This window comes from Pithys albifrons, chromosome 9 (assembly GCF_047495875.1).
Source record: "Pithys albifrons albifrons isolate INPA30051 chromosome 9, PitAlb_v1, whole genome shotgun sequence".
Taxonomy (NCBI): Eukaryota; Metazoa; Chordata; class Aves; order Passeriformes; family Thamnophilidae; genus Pithys; species Pithys albifrons.
Genome location: NC_092466.1, coordinates 5702959 through 5717235, shown reverse-complemented (window position 1 = coordinate 5717235; position 14277 = coordinate 5702959). Strand labels below are relative to the sequence as shown.

Here is a 14277-nt window from a genome sequence, read left to right as displayed (position 1 = left end):
TCTCTGGGCAACCTGTGCAAGGGCCTCACCACTTCCACAAGGAAGAATTTTTCCCTGATATTCAATCTAAACCTGCTGTCTCTCAGTTTGAAGCCATTCCCCCTGGTCCTGTCACTACATGCCCTTGTAAAAAGTCCCTCTCTGTCTTTCCGGAAGGCTTCCTTCAGCATCTGATTCCAAAACCCAGTCTTACAGTTAACATTGTCTTTTCTGGGAAGGAACTTGGTCAACAAGGACATCAGACTCAAGTCAGGAGCCTGAAGGTAACACGTACCTGTGGGCCACTGGCCACCAAGCTGTTAAATCTGCAGAAGTATTTGCTTTCCCATTGCATTTGGGAGGGCAAAAATCTCCAGGTAACCTTTTGTTTTTCCAAGCTATTGCAGAATTAATTCCTGTTGTCTTGTCACTCCCAACTCAAAATTCCTCCCTGACCCCTCTCTCCCATTTCCCCAACAGCCTCTCTGCAGCTGGGACGTGACTCAGGCTCAAGCCCTGCTACATCTTTGCTGACGCAGCATCTCACCCAAGACCTTTGCAGTGCCTGGTTGTGCAACAAGGTAACCACTCACCAGACCCCGAGCCAGCCTTGGGCCAGCAAGGTAAGGGAGGGAGCACAAGGCACTGGCCAATACCACTGCCATCAGCTCCAAAAACATTTTCTCTGAAGTGGTTTATTCTCACTCCAGATCAGAGGAAGCCAAAAGGGAGTGCTGGCTTGAAGGCATACACAGTGTGTACTCATTAAAGAGAGGCTTTCAAGAGAGGAATGTGTGAGCTAATGCAGGCCTAGAGCAACAGTAACTCAGGCTTCAACAAGTTAGGTGCATTTTTGGGGCTGTGGCTGATTCCTTGCCCCTGCTTGTCAATGCTAATGATCTCCTGCTAAATGAATGTTCAGCTCTTAGTGGTCAAGATATTCAACAGTTCAATGGACAATTCCCAAGTTTACAGAATCACACACCATTCTGAGTTGGGAGGGACCCACAAGGGTCATCGAGTCCAACTCTTAAGTCAATGGCCCACACAGGGGATTGAACCCATGACCTTGGTGTTATTACAACCAAGATTTAACCAACTGAACTTGTCAGAGAATAGGTTTCCTTACACCCATGGGCCAGGGAGGTGGCATGTAAACACACAGGGTTGGTTGGTGTCCAAGCTCCTGTTGGAGAGTGTACATGTGACAGAAAAAAAACAAAATTAGAGCAGAAGCAAGACACATTTCAAATAGCAAGCACCAAAACCATCAAAGCATGTTATAATGTCCTTGTCCCTTAATATCTTGAACCAAGAATTTCTAAAGGAGGTTTTTGAACCTATACCAGAGAAGTTTTATTTTTAAGGAAACCAAGGTACATTTATGCAAGGAACAGCACAGGTCGATCATCCAAGGGCAGAGGTTAAAATGACTGGCATCTCATGGTCTCTTACACTCTAGTTTTGTGTCTGCAAAATATATTTTCACTGCCTGTATAAATTACACTCTCTAGTTTATCTTAAGAGACATTGCCTTTTGAGTTTCAATTGGCATCCAGGTATTCCAACATGTTCAGCCATAAACTCCTCCACACAGATCACACGTCTGAACTATTAAAAGCTTTTGTTAAAAGGGGAAAAAAGTATGCTCCTGAGCCATTGGAAAGTTCAGGAGGTGAAAAACATTTCCTTCTTCTATAAACGACACGTCTGAAAATCAAGTGTTTCATTACAATGGTCATTTGGAAGCTGCAGCTGGCAGCTCTCACCTTGGAGGAAAAATGGTTGTGGCTTTGACAGTAGTGAAGTAGCAGTGAATGAACATGTGAGAGAGCTGACAGTGTTCATAAAGATGTGGTTCTCCCTTAAAGTGAGCTTTAATTTGGTGTCAGCGGACTTTCTGAAGAAAATATTAAGGCACAAATGAAAATATGTCTGGATAAAAATTGATTTTGGGACAGAAGGAGTACAAGGGAGGGAGGGAGAATGATTTCCAGAGTATTGGGGCTGGAAGGGACCTCAGGAGAGCTCTACTCCAACCTTCTTCTTTGAGAAGGTCAGCTCTGGGATCACACCGGGTTGTGCAGGGCTTCCTGGGCTGGGCTGGAAACCACAAAGGATGGAGGCTCACAGCCTCTTGGGGCAACCTGCTCCATTGGCTTTATGAGGGAAAGATTCCTGTCAGCATGTTAAGCCACTTGACTCCAGATATTTGAAACCACTGGACAATGTGACCACTCTTTGAGACAATTCTCTTTCAGGTAAGAGAGAGGAAGATACACCTTTGGGTTTTGGGAGCAAAACTTTGTCACCAGACCACTGTGTTTTGGGAGAGAATTTATCTGACCTGTCCTGAGGGAGCTACTCCAGCTAATGTAGGATATCTCTGGGAGGCAAAGCAGGAGGGATTGTGTTGATTGGACCCTTGCGGGAAGACTGCAGACAGGAATTCTCACTGGTGGTTTTCTTTGCAGTATGTCATGTGGTGTCTGAGCTGGCAGGGGTGCTACTGCCTGTGAGATGGAGTCCACCAGGTAGGGAAGGGAGAAACAGGAGCTGGCTCAGAGTGCCAGATGGAGCTTTTTCAGTCTAGTCCCTGTCTAGACTCAAGGAGCTTTCTGAGGGGTTTCAGGTGCCTTCACCACCACAGAGCAGCTGATCAGCCTGTCAGAGGCTTTAGATCTGGGCCTTCCATGAGCTGGGAGTTTTCTAGCTGAGTGCTGGACCTTACAGGGCACAGCAGAGAAGACATTCCCTATTTGTTTCACCTCCCACACTACAAGAATACAGCAAAGCTCAGAACCTGCACCCAGTTTTCAAGTTAAACACAGAAAAGAGCTGAAGAGCAGGAAAATTATGGAGTAGCAATCTCAAGTCTTTGGCACACAGTTATAGGGTGTTCCAGCACAACTCCTGACACAGTCACAGGGTGTTCCAACACAACTCAGTTACAGGGTGTTCCAGCACAACTCCTCACACACTCCAGTTTAAGCATCTGTGTAACCATTTGGCTGACCAAAGCCAAGAACTCAGAATATTGTATAATCACATCTCATGCTGATACCTGTTAAAATACGTGTGTGTGTGTTATTAATCCTGATATCTGGACGTAACTTGAGCTGTGTTGATAAGTCCCCCAGGGTTTTCTTTTTTTTTCTCTATTTATTTATGCCTCTCTTAGAATTCAGCTTAACAGATTGTATACAAATATCAATGTTTACTTGTCCATGGGAATGTAGGAGGTAGGAATTTTGAATTTATTTACTTGTTGATACTGATGTCTTGGGGCTTTAGAAGCAGCATATATTTTCTTTTTAATACCTACCAGTCATTAGATTTTATGGCCATTAAATAAATTCTTTGAGGAGGTATTCTTAACATAAAGGGTCACAATATGATGGTTTATTTTGATGCTCTTTTCTATACATATAAACTGATTTTAATGACTGATTATACAAAAACTGATTTTTTTTTCAAATGCTTTGAAAAAGTCTGTTGAAAAATCTAAATACTTATCAAGCTAAAAGCTGGATTTCTGATTGATTTTTCTCTGTCAAGTTTGACCAGGTAGGAATGGAGACTGATGTTTTAGAACCTGTTTTCCATATGAAATGCTATTGTAAATGGAAAAATTTAATTTTAAAGCTTTTAAGGAAATAACAGCAGGTTCTCAAAAAATGTTTATTCAACTGAGTGGTCTTTACCTTCCCATTCCAGTTACTATGGATGAGACCTTTCCTATGACTGAAGGTTGCAAGACTGGATCCAGAGTAAATACTTGATTTAGCATCAGAGTATTCTGAGTGCTTTGAAATGTTATTCAAGATATCCTAAAGTATATTTATAATTTACTGGAAATGTTTGCTGTTCTCAGCTTATTTTTCTTTCTCTCTTGGTAGTATTTGAGGTATACTTACTCCAGCTGTAGAACAGGTATTTTCCATTTCCTTTGAACACTGTCAGCTTAAGTAGCCATAGGTTAGAATATATTCTTTTTATAAAAAAATAAAAATGGAAACAAACCCCAAACTTTTTCAGTTTCTTTGATCCTAAAGAGAAGGCTAAGATCTCAAGCTGAAATGTAAAATAAAAAATACTGAAGTGTAGTCTGAGCCATGGAATGGGTTCTAATATGTTTGTGACTGTGTTTCCAAGCAGTCATTCTGAAGCCTCCTGAAGGCTCTCTGGGGGGAAATGGCATGTCACTGGAAACTAGACACCTGTGCCAAGAGAGGGGTAGGAGAGCATGTTTCTGTCTATGCTGCTTGCCCAGGTTTTGAAAATTAACTGCCCAGCTCCTTCCAGGCTGCCTCCATGGAGCTCTGACCTCCTTCTGGGATGGCACAATGTCTCCTAAAGCTGGGAACAGTCACCAATGCTCAGCTCTCCATGGCTGACTCATCATCACTGCTCCAGCTGAGAGGGAGGTGAACCAGGATTTCTTTCCTCCACAGTTCCCAGTTGTCCCAGAACTGTGCAGATCACTCCAGGCTCCTGACTTTCCTGTGCTGAGGTATCACCCATCTCCCTTGTGGAAGGTGAGTTATTGTGCAGCCAGGAACACAAACCTCATACAGCTGAAAGGGGGAGGCAGTTGGGGCTGTGGGCAGTGAGACTTTGAGGATTCTTGTTTGGTGCCCATCACGGTTGTTTCTGTCAGGTGAAGCCTTGGAATCACAGAATGATTTGGGTTGGAAGAGAACTTAAAGATCATCTTATTCCACCCTAGCCATGGGCAGGGACACCTTGCACCGGCCCAGGTTGCTCCAAGCCCTGTCCAACCTGGCCTTGGACACTTCCAGCGATGGGGCAGCCACAGTTCCTCTGGGCACCTGTGCCAGGGCCTGCCCACACTCACAGGGAAGAATTTTTTCCTAATATCTAATCTAAATTGACCCTCTTTTTGTTTGAAGCCATTCCCTCTTGTCCTGTCACTCCAGGCCCTTGTCCCAAGTCCCTCTCCAGCTCTCCTGGAACACCTTTAGGCACTGGAAGGGGCTCTCAGGTCTCCCCAAAACCTTCTCTTCTCCAGGCTGAACACCCCCAGCTGTCCCATCCAAACTCCATAGCAAAGATGCTTCAACCCTATGATCATCTTTGTGGTCTCCTGTGGATTTGCTCCAGGAGGTCCATGTCAGCTCTCCCAGGATTCTTCCAAAAGATGCAACCAATAGGTGATTTGTGAATTAGGTGATTTTGGTAACAACAGTTTAGGTACAATATGGAGATCTCTGTGCTCTGCAATCACTAACTAAGACACTCATTTCTGCAGATGTAGCTCCTAAACATTGTGCTTGTCCTCGGCAGTCCCACTGAAAGGTCTTATTGGTGAGTAAAACCTATATATTTATATTTTCTAATAGCATATTAACGCAACCTACTTGGTGCTTGTCTTCATAAAAAAATTGTTTAAGAAACTCCTTCCTTACAAACCCATTTTAAGATGCTTCACTGAACTATTCTTTCATTGGTAATATTTAAAATTCTCTCTAAAGCTCAATGGTTCTTGAGAGAGCAGCACAGTGCTGGGTCCATGCACGAATGCAAACACATGTCCAGCCAGTATGTTTTTGTCTATAAATGTGATTAATGTGCTTGGGATATTTCTGCTCTAAACTAGACTGAACCTGAGCTGACATATATATATCAAGCAGACTTATCAAAGCAAAGAGGAGCCTGGAGTGGGGGAGAGGCTCAGGATCAGACCCTTCACCTCCACCCACCTCACAGAATGCTCCAGAGATTTATTTTATTTTGACTGTGCTGGTGAAACCATTCACTGCACATGCAGGTTGAGATCTTATCAGACAAACTTTAGTGCAAAGCACATTTTGCATTCAAGCTGTGAATGCTGGAAAACAGAGGCTTATAAGGACATTGCTGACAGAGTTTGGTGTTGCAGTAGAGTTGATGCCAGCGTGGTTGGTTAAAATGATTTTGGTTTTAAGGTAAAGATTTGTGTTTGGTTTTACATAGCAATGCCCTGAAAAAAAAACATGAGGGAAAAAAAAGAGGGAAAACATTACTTAGGATGAATCATAACAATGCTTTAAAAATGCTGTTAAGACTTAAGGCATAATGTAGATCCTATAAATCTACTCTGCATTCTTCTACTAGGAATGACTGACTTTTATGAAAACTAGGGATTGTAAATCAAGGACCTAAATAAGGGGGGATTTTGACATGTAAATATAGATTATACATTAGCTGAGCCCAGACTTGACTTACCCCTGGTTCTATGGGGGCCACACAAAACAGGCATTTATCCTCCTGAGCAACAGTTTCACCTTGTAAAATCTGGTAGGCAAAAATATAATTTATCATTTCACTAGGGAGAAACATTTTTCGTGGTGATTTGGGAAGGGGCTTTGCTTGCTCTCCTGCCTCACTGTTCATTCAGTTCTTGTTCAGGGCCAGGTGTGTGTGTTTTGAGGAGGTGGCATTACTTCTGCAAGCACTCCTGGAGCTCTCTGAACACAAATGTTAACTAGAAGGATAAACTCAGCAAGAAGGATAAACCCCTCACACATCCACACTCACACCCCTGTTCAGTCTACTCAGGTGGAGTTTGCTGTTCCAGAAGCTGCTTTAAGAAGCAGCTTGCAGGCTAAACTATCTTTCAAAATCCATTTCGATACCCTTAGGAAATGCCAACAGCCTTCCATGGTGTTATCCCAGATTATCTTTGCCCATTTGCATCTTTGGCCTCGGATTCCTGTGTGCTCGCCCAGTGCCATAACTCACCTGGTGGGATGGGAACACTCCCCTGTCCCTGCAGCTGCTCAGGGCAGCTGGGCACAGCCCTGGCACTGGCACAGCAGCCAGATTGCTTAACCTTATCTGCTTGGAGCTTCTATATTTAAACAAGGAGGGCTCTTTGTCGTTGAACTAATAGAAAACATAACCTGACTGGATTCCTGGCTTTTAAAGAAAGAGCATCTATCACTTTTATGTGGCATTTCAAAGAAGAAGGGATTTAATAATGCTGAGAGACAAAAAAGGGAGGCTGTCTTAATGTACAACCAGCCAGCTAATGATTAACTTCTCCTAATACTTAATAGGTTTATGGCAAGAAAAACCCACCAAGCCCAGTGCCACAGTGTGGTTCAGTGTTGTGTGAAGGAGTTTGCTGCACTGTCTAAAGTGGTATGAAACCTGTGGACAGGTGGGCAAGATTATATGGTAGACTTAAAAAAAAACCCCAACATGCAAGTAATACTCTAAAGCCTTTAAAACAGGCGGATGAGGAGTGCAGCAGGGAGCCTCCAGCCTGCAGGAGAGAGCAGTGGAGGCAGATCATCACTGAAATACCATCACTGAAATGAAGGTGTAGTCTGAAAGAGGAAAGTTTAGATAAGCTATTGTGAAGAAATCCTTACCTATGAGGATGAGGAGGCCCTGACACAGGTTACCCAGACAAAATGTGGCTTTCCCATTCCTGGAAGTGTCCAAGACCAGGCTGGATGGGGCTTGGAGCAGCCTGGGCTAGTGGAAGTTGTCCCTGCCCATGGCCTGGGTGTTGGAACTGGGTGATCTTTCAGGTCCCTTCCAACCCAAACCCAATCTGTCTTTGTGAGAAGAACCTGCTGAGTATGTTCCCCTCTCAGATTAAAATAGAGGCAAACTCTTCATCTTCACTCCTCCTCCACTGGAAAAATGCCTTCATATGTCCAGTTTCCTTTTATGAGAGCATACTGCAAATGAGGGAGAAAAAGGTATTTTGACTTTGCCAGTCCGTTGCCAGAGAGATGAAAGCCCCTAAGCTGCCTTCTCATGAGGATGGTCATTGTGTGTATTCTCAAAGAAAATTATTTAAATGTGAATTAGTTGTGGTCAAAAGTCAAAAGTCTTATTTTGTCAACTGTGGGCACCTTCTGAGACCTGTTTTCTTCTCAAGCGCAGTGTGTGGGTCACTCAAAGGGCAGTTTGGACATGCTTGTCATGATTTTTCCTGGGAGGGAGTCCCAGCACTGTGCATTCCCTGCTGCCATCTGAACGTGCAGCTTCACTCTGGCCTCTTCACATTTTGGTCCAAACCCCTTCAGAGGTGTGTGAACTCCTGTGAACTCAGCTCTGTGCTCAGGACAGGGGGCTCTGGTTATTAAACACTCTTTCAATGTCTGGAACAGCTTTCACCCAAAGACCTCAGGACACTCGACTGCACTCATGATTAACTGCACACTCCACACTCTGTCCCAGTAGAAAACACCTGGCAAAGCCATGTCAGCTCTGAATATGCTTTCCCAGCATGAGGACATGGTGAAGAGGGACCTGGACTGAAATCTCATTTAAAGTACTTCAGATGTCTCAGCAGCTCCGCTTCCCAGCTCTGCATTTTGAGAGGCCCTTGTCTACACCGTGATTTAAAACATGCTGTGGAACAACCACTTCCAAATTCAGGGACAATACAGGTGGCATGTACATAAAGGCAACATGCCAAATCTGTTTGGTGGTTATACATGTGAAGGACAGTAAGAGGTTTAGGGCATTGGTGTATAATTTGAAGTCCTGGTTTCCAGCATTTTCCTTTCCCGTTACAGGATTTTGGAGAGAGAGATGAAACCAGTTCTGCCTCTCTGTTTCATACACATTGTTGTTGCTTGAAGCAAAACAGGTTTCTCATGCAGAAAAATGCACTAAAGAGTGACCTCTGTCCCAGTGTCAGGTGGACAACCCATGTTCAATGACTTCCACTGAACTGAGAGCCATCAGAGGGTGTAGGATCTGCCTAAGCTCCCTTGCCTTACCCTGGGGACCTCCTGCAACACAGAGAAGCCTTTGCCAACCTTTTGAACTCTCTTTGTATCAGTCTCTCCTCCATACAGATGGTGGTTAAAGGGAATTTTCTTGATTTTTCTTTATCTTTTATTGGCTTTTTTTCAGTTGCATTTGTTCTCCAGCCCAACCTGCAGGTGAGTTTGCCATCTATGAAACTGGATTTTGTGTCTTTGCATATCCTTGAAAGCAACTGTCAACACTGATCTTTATAAGTCTTCTACCTCCTTTCACTCTTTCAGACACAGTTAAGCATAAAACCACAGAGCTGCACAGCCAAAGGCTTTTGCCAGTTTTCTTACATGGCTGAGGTTTTATAGCCATATCACCCTTAGGTGTGAGTGACAATCCATAAAACCCCAGCAGTGAGAGGTGGAAAAGGCTGTTGGATCACGGGCTCCACTTCCCTGCCAGGGTGGGATGTGTGACAGCTGTTTCAGCTCTAAGATGTACACAAGTGTCATTAATTACTGTGTTTGTGACCTAAGACTAAATCCTGGGAGTTCTGAGCACCACCACCTTATAGTATGGGAGTCCCAACAGCCCAGTTCTTCCCAACTCAGGACCCCATGGTTTGAAACATGATCTCCTGTGGTCACCCCTCGATCAAGCCCATGGATGGATTGGGTTGTTCACACAGGGAGTAGTTTCTGTAGCTGGTGACATTTAGGCAGCTCGCTGTACCCACTCAGGGTGATAACCTAATCTGGCCTTGCCTATATTTAAGTCAGGGAGGATTTTCATTCCACTGCAGGGTAGTTCATTCACAGTTAAGTGTGTTCTTTCCCTCCTTAATAGTGCAAATCACTAGGGCCTTTTATTATGATATTTTCTGCAAAGCATCTTTGAAGCTATTCATTGCTAGATGGATAGTATAACATTTTTCTTGAACTTGTAGATTTAGAGGGTTTTTTCTTTTTCCTAAGTAAGAGTGAAATTCTCTTACTATTTTACAAGACTCTGAATGTATCTGACACAAAGAAAATAGAATTAAAGCAAGTAGTAACTAGGCTTTTACCACAATCCTGTTTGCTCTTTGATTGCACATCAACTGTTGACATTAACAAGCAGATATGCCACTTCCATGCCAGGATTTCATTTTTGGAACATGAGATCAGTCTGACTGTGAAAATAAATATTAAAGAAAACTTGGTCATTAGAGTGCTCAGCTCATAAAGGCCCAGTGCTAAGAAATCTGGGCAGCTGCTGCCACCCCACTGAGGCTCTCTCAGCTCACAACTCCCACTCTCCAGACCTGCATTGCAGTTGTAATTTTGCAGGTAGCCAACATGATCCCATTTCAGTTTAGAGTTACATGACTTCAGTCTCCCCCCAGCACTGTATTTAGGGTGAGCTCTTTTCTCCATGCTGCAAGTATCATTTCTTTGACTATTTTCCAGCTGTTTCCGTACCATGATATCCTGGCACTTCCTTGCCTTGTTTTGTTATAAAGCAGGAGACCTGTTTTTTTAGTTGTTTCCCTCTCTTTTTGAGCTTCCCCAAGTTCCAGAAATGACCTCACAGAGAGTTCCAGCCTGCTCCATCCCTACTCTTCCCTCCCAGAATCCTGTGCAGAAGTTAAATGTGCCACATGCTGTCCTTGCCTGATCTGCAGAAGATGTTGGGGCATAAGAAACTCTTGGGTTAATGGGACACTGGCAGTGTTACCCCTGGGCTGGCACTCTTGCTTGTAGAGCAAAGACTGGTTCTAGATGAGGAAAGAAGTGACCAAATGCAGCCTTTGGCTCTAGGTGGGGACAGTGACAGACAAGTTAATTCAGCCTTTGGTTATCACCTTTGAATATGTCAAGTCTTGATGGAGACCTACCTTTGAAGGAGCTTCCCCACAGGTAGACCCTTCTTATCTGTCACTGATGCTCTGTGAGTGTCCTCAGCTCCTGTCAAGATCAGGGTCTGAGGAAAAACTAGATGAAAACAGTTAAGTGAGTAAATATCTAATATGAAGAAAAATGAGAGGGAAATCCTCTTCCCTACAGTTACATTTAAAGCTGAACAGGGAGTCCTGAGTTGAAAGGTAGAGAGAGAAATTATTTTTGAGCTCTTGTTGGAGGGAAGTGTTGAAATGAGAGACCCTTGGGGTTAAGAAAGTTTTTATGCTCAAGTAAGTGGTGGCTGAGAAATTACTTTAAATAATTTCAGTAAAACTGGTGAGCAGGGAAATTAATTTCCTTTCAAAGTATGTGGTGGAAAGGCAAAGCCTTGGGTTATAGCTCAGACAAAAGGAAAAGGTAAATGCTTTCCATTAGTTCCTTGTGCATGTCATACTTCTACAGACATCTTTGCAATTTATAGTGCAGAGCTGGTCTGAAGCACAAGCTCACCTTGCCTGACCTCCTACACAACACAGGTCTGAGTCTGACCCTGTAATTTCTGCATCAGGCACCTCTGCCTCTGTTTGAGCTCCAACATGTCGCCAAGATATCCATCTAGGCTTGACTGGGAGGCTGCAAAGAGAGGAAATCCATCACCTCCTTAGGTAGCTGTGTTTAAATCACTGAGATAAGCCTGTACATCTGAGGCTTTCCCTGCAGACCAGACAGCAGCAGGAATTTGCTGAGGAGGCCAGAGCTTGTGGGAGGGTGGGAGGCTGCAGATCCAGAGGTGAGGAATGGAGAGAAGGCAAAGTGCTGCTCCAGTTCCAATGCAACAGAATTGGAACAGAGGACTTAATGTGAAATGGATTCTTCACAAAGTCAAAGGGCTTTGATTTGTTAATTAGTTGGTTATCAAAGTTGGCATTGATTGGGTGACTAGGCAGTAATGCTACAGGGAGAACTAATTAAAAGCTCTTTGGGAAAAGGGAGATGATGCTACCTATTCTATTTGGGTTTTGTACTATCTGATTAAAAATCATCTTTTCCTGTCCCTACTCTTTAAAAAAACTGCTTTCAAAGTACTCTATTAATGATTTTAGCATTTTGGAGACAAATTTGATGTCTATACCAGAGATGTCCATGAAATTTAAGCCCAATTAAAAGACAACAAAGTTGTCTGAAGTGAAATTGCATGGAATAAATTTATTTCAAGCTAATAACCTCCAAATTATGTTATTCTCTTGTAGTGATAAGCATGAACCCAAAGTCCAGTTCTGTTGTTATTTATATCTCTATAACTTCATTCACAGTTTCTCAAACCTGAACATGAAGTTTCATCTGGGCTAATTCCAATAGCATTAGAGAATATAGTTTTTATATTATTTAAGCAATATAATTTTTACCAAAGCTGGAACACAGTGCCAACTTATAAGCCATCCAATGGCTCCACATTTTTTTATGTAGATACTTTGATATGTTTTAATGTATTAAGGTGGTTTCTTGTCTTTCTGTTCACCCCCACCTTTCATGTACTATATCTTTACTGTATACCCATAATGTTCTTACATTTTTGCTTCATTGCTTTTCCATCTCCCACTTTCCTTACTATAGACCTCCTGTTTGTGGAGCCCATCAATCAAACTTTAAATCTCAGACAAAACCAATCAGCCCAAGTGGCTCCTGAGTGCAGATGGGTCAGTGTGGCACAGCCCAGAGCAGAAGCTGCTTTGTGTATGGTGGTCCTCAGCTGGGGCACCTTTGGTGGGGCACTTTGCTCTGTTTCCAGGGTTTCTACAAGGTCCATGTTCATCCTGTGGAGCAAATCGTGGGTGCCTCAGGCAGCAATAACAACAGGATTTCCTCTGAGGTGACATGTGTGTAGAAACGCTCTTTTCAAGGACACCACCACCTTTGGACACCTGATTTCACTTTCTATTTGAACAGCATTAGCTTGTCAATTCCCCATTCAGCTTTTTCATGCCTTTTATTTGTTGTTCCACCAGTTACATCTGGAGTTTAAAGCAGGAGATTTAAATCCTCAGGCTTTAGAATGAAGTCACTTCCATCTTCTCCTACTAAATTTGTTGTTACCCGGGTTAGCCTTCCCACTGGTAGTTCTTTAGACTCTCTCTCTCCTGCTCTTTTTTCTGACTACTGACATCAAAAGGACATTTTGAAATATTTCAGATGGCTGAGGTAACACCAAGGTTATATTGTTCCAAGAGTTTCTCTGTTCACCTTCACCTCCTCAGCGTTATGTTTGCTTTCATGCTGTAGAAAGAGCCACCCCACATTTTTAGTGCATCCTAATTGTACATAAACGACTGTGCGGGCATTTGTAAGCTGTTCTGGTTTGTTTAAATACAAAAGCCTTTCTTAAAATCAGTAAATGCCTTTCCAGGTTAACAAGATTGCCTCTCCGCTGAAAACTACCCAAGCAACCTCTCTGGTGTGGGTTTTTTCCTCACAGAAGTCTCTTAAGTAGAGGGAGAGGTTCATCACCAGGTCAAGAGCAGCACCTTTGATTTGCTGGAACAGGCACCCAAGGGCCCCACACAGCGTTTGGTGTCACCCCTTGTCAGAATTGAGGTGACATGTTTATGGGTGGAGGCATCAGGTCTGTGGTTCTGTAGCTCAGCATTTTATGGAGTTCTTTATTTCTCGCTGCCCCTCCAGAATTTCCTTAACAGGGATACAAAACATCTTTGTGAAGGAAGTGGAATGGCTGGATTTGTTTAAAGGCAATTATTTCAAATGTGGTTCACCTCTGCTTTGTGGGTAAAAGTGCATGTTTAAAAAAATCTAAATAAGGTATTAGAACAGTGTATTTGATCATTAAAACACCTGCCACGTGAGATTAAAAAAAAATAGAAGAAAGATGAAAACTGCTTGGGTACCTGTGGTATGAAGACCAAGGGATCCAAGGGGAAAAATGAACAAGAGGGATTTGAAAATAGTTACTCATTAATGGGTCACCAGATGTCCTTTTTTTTTGACTCAAATTACTTAAATTTTCTGAGGAGACACAAAATACTAAAATAGATAGAAATGTTTGCCTTTCAGGTACATAATGTAATTAAGTAAATATATTTAGTTAGTAGCCTAATTTCAAGAATATGGACTAGACTCAGCAGCTTGATCAATTTAACATGACTGGAAGGATTTTGTCTGCTCTGAGTTGATCATATGCAACTCTTCTGAAACTTCTATTATTGCCACTACAATGCTGGAAATCATAAAAGACTTGGGGAATTCAGGGCTCTTATGTGTAACACATCAGTACACTAAAATTCATCATTCTTAGCTCTCACTGCTGCTTAGAATTTACCCAACTGGAAGCGAATGACATCCCATTTTTGCACAGAATAGCAGGAATGTGCTCTACAGAGTATTTGGCTACAAAGATGTGCACTTCAAGGAATCTATTGTACCAAAACCGTAAAGACTTTCCTTCCTTTAGCAGGCAAGGTGGAAAAAAACGTGCAGATTGGTGTCCTGTGAAAACTTCAGAGGATTGCTGAAGGTCAGGAGCACTCTGGTCGTGTTCTACAGTTACCATCTGGGCAAAACTTTGCTGGGAAAAAACACTGCAAGCTTCACAGGAGAGGTAGGATTTATTTCTCTAATCATTAGCTGTTTAAAAGTCAGGATCCCATCCCAAGGTGATTGTCTAGTTCAGGCAGAGACA

At 42.9% G+C, this 14277-nt stretch overlaps 1 long non-coding RNA gene across 2 annotated transcripts in view; it reads left to right on the top strand.

Annotated features, from left to right (window-relative positions):
- The first annotated feature begins 226 nt into the window (after positions 1 to 226).
- Positions 227 to 14277, top strand: part of LOC139675806 (uncharacterized) — a 28327-nt gene continuing 14276 nt past the window's right edge. Inside the window, exons 1-5 of one of the 2 annotated variants that reach the window (XR_011698547.1) lie at positions 227 to 356; positions 460 to 602; positions 4434 to 4517; positions 5252 to 5307; positions 14050 to 14196. This is a non-coding gene — a long non-coding RNA (uncharacterized lncRNA). Of the gene's footprint in view, positions 357 to 459; positions 603 to 3187; positions 3222 to 4433; positions 4518 to 5251; positions 5308 to 14049; positions 14197 to 14277 lie in introns of those variants that run through there. The other variant, XR_011698548.1, reaches the window with a different exon arrangement.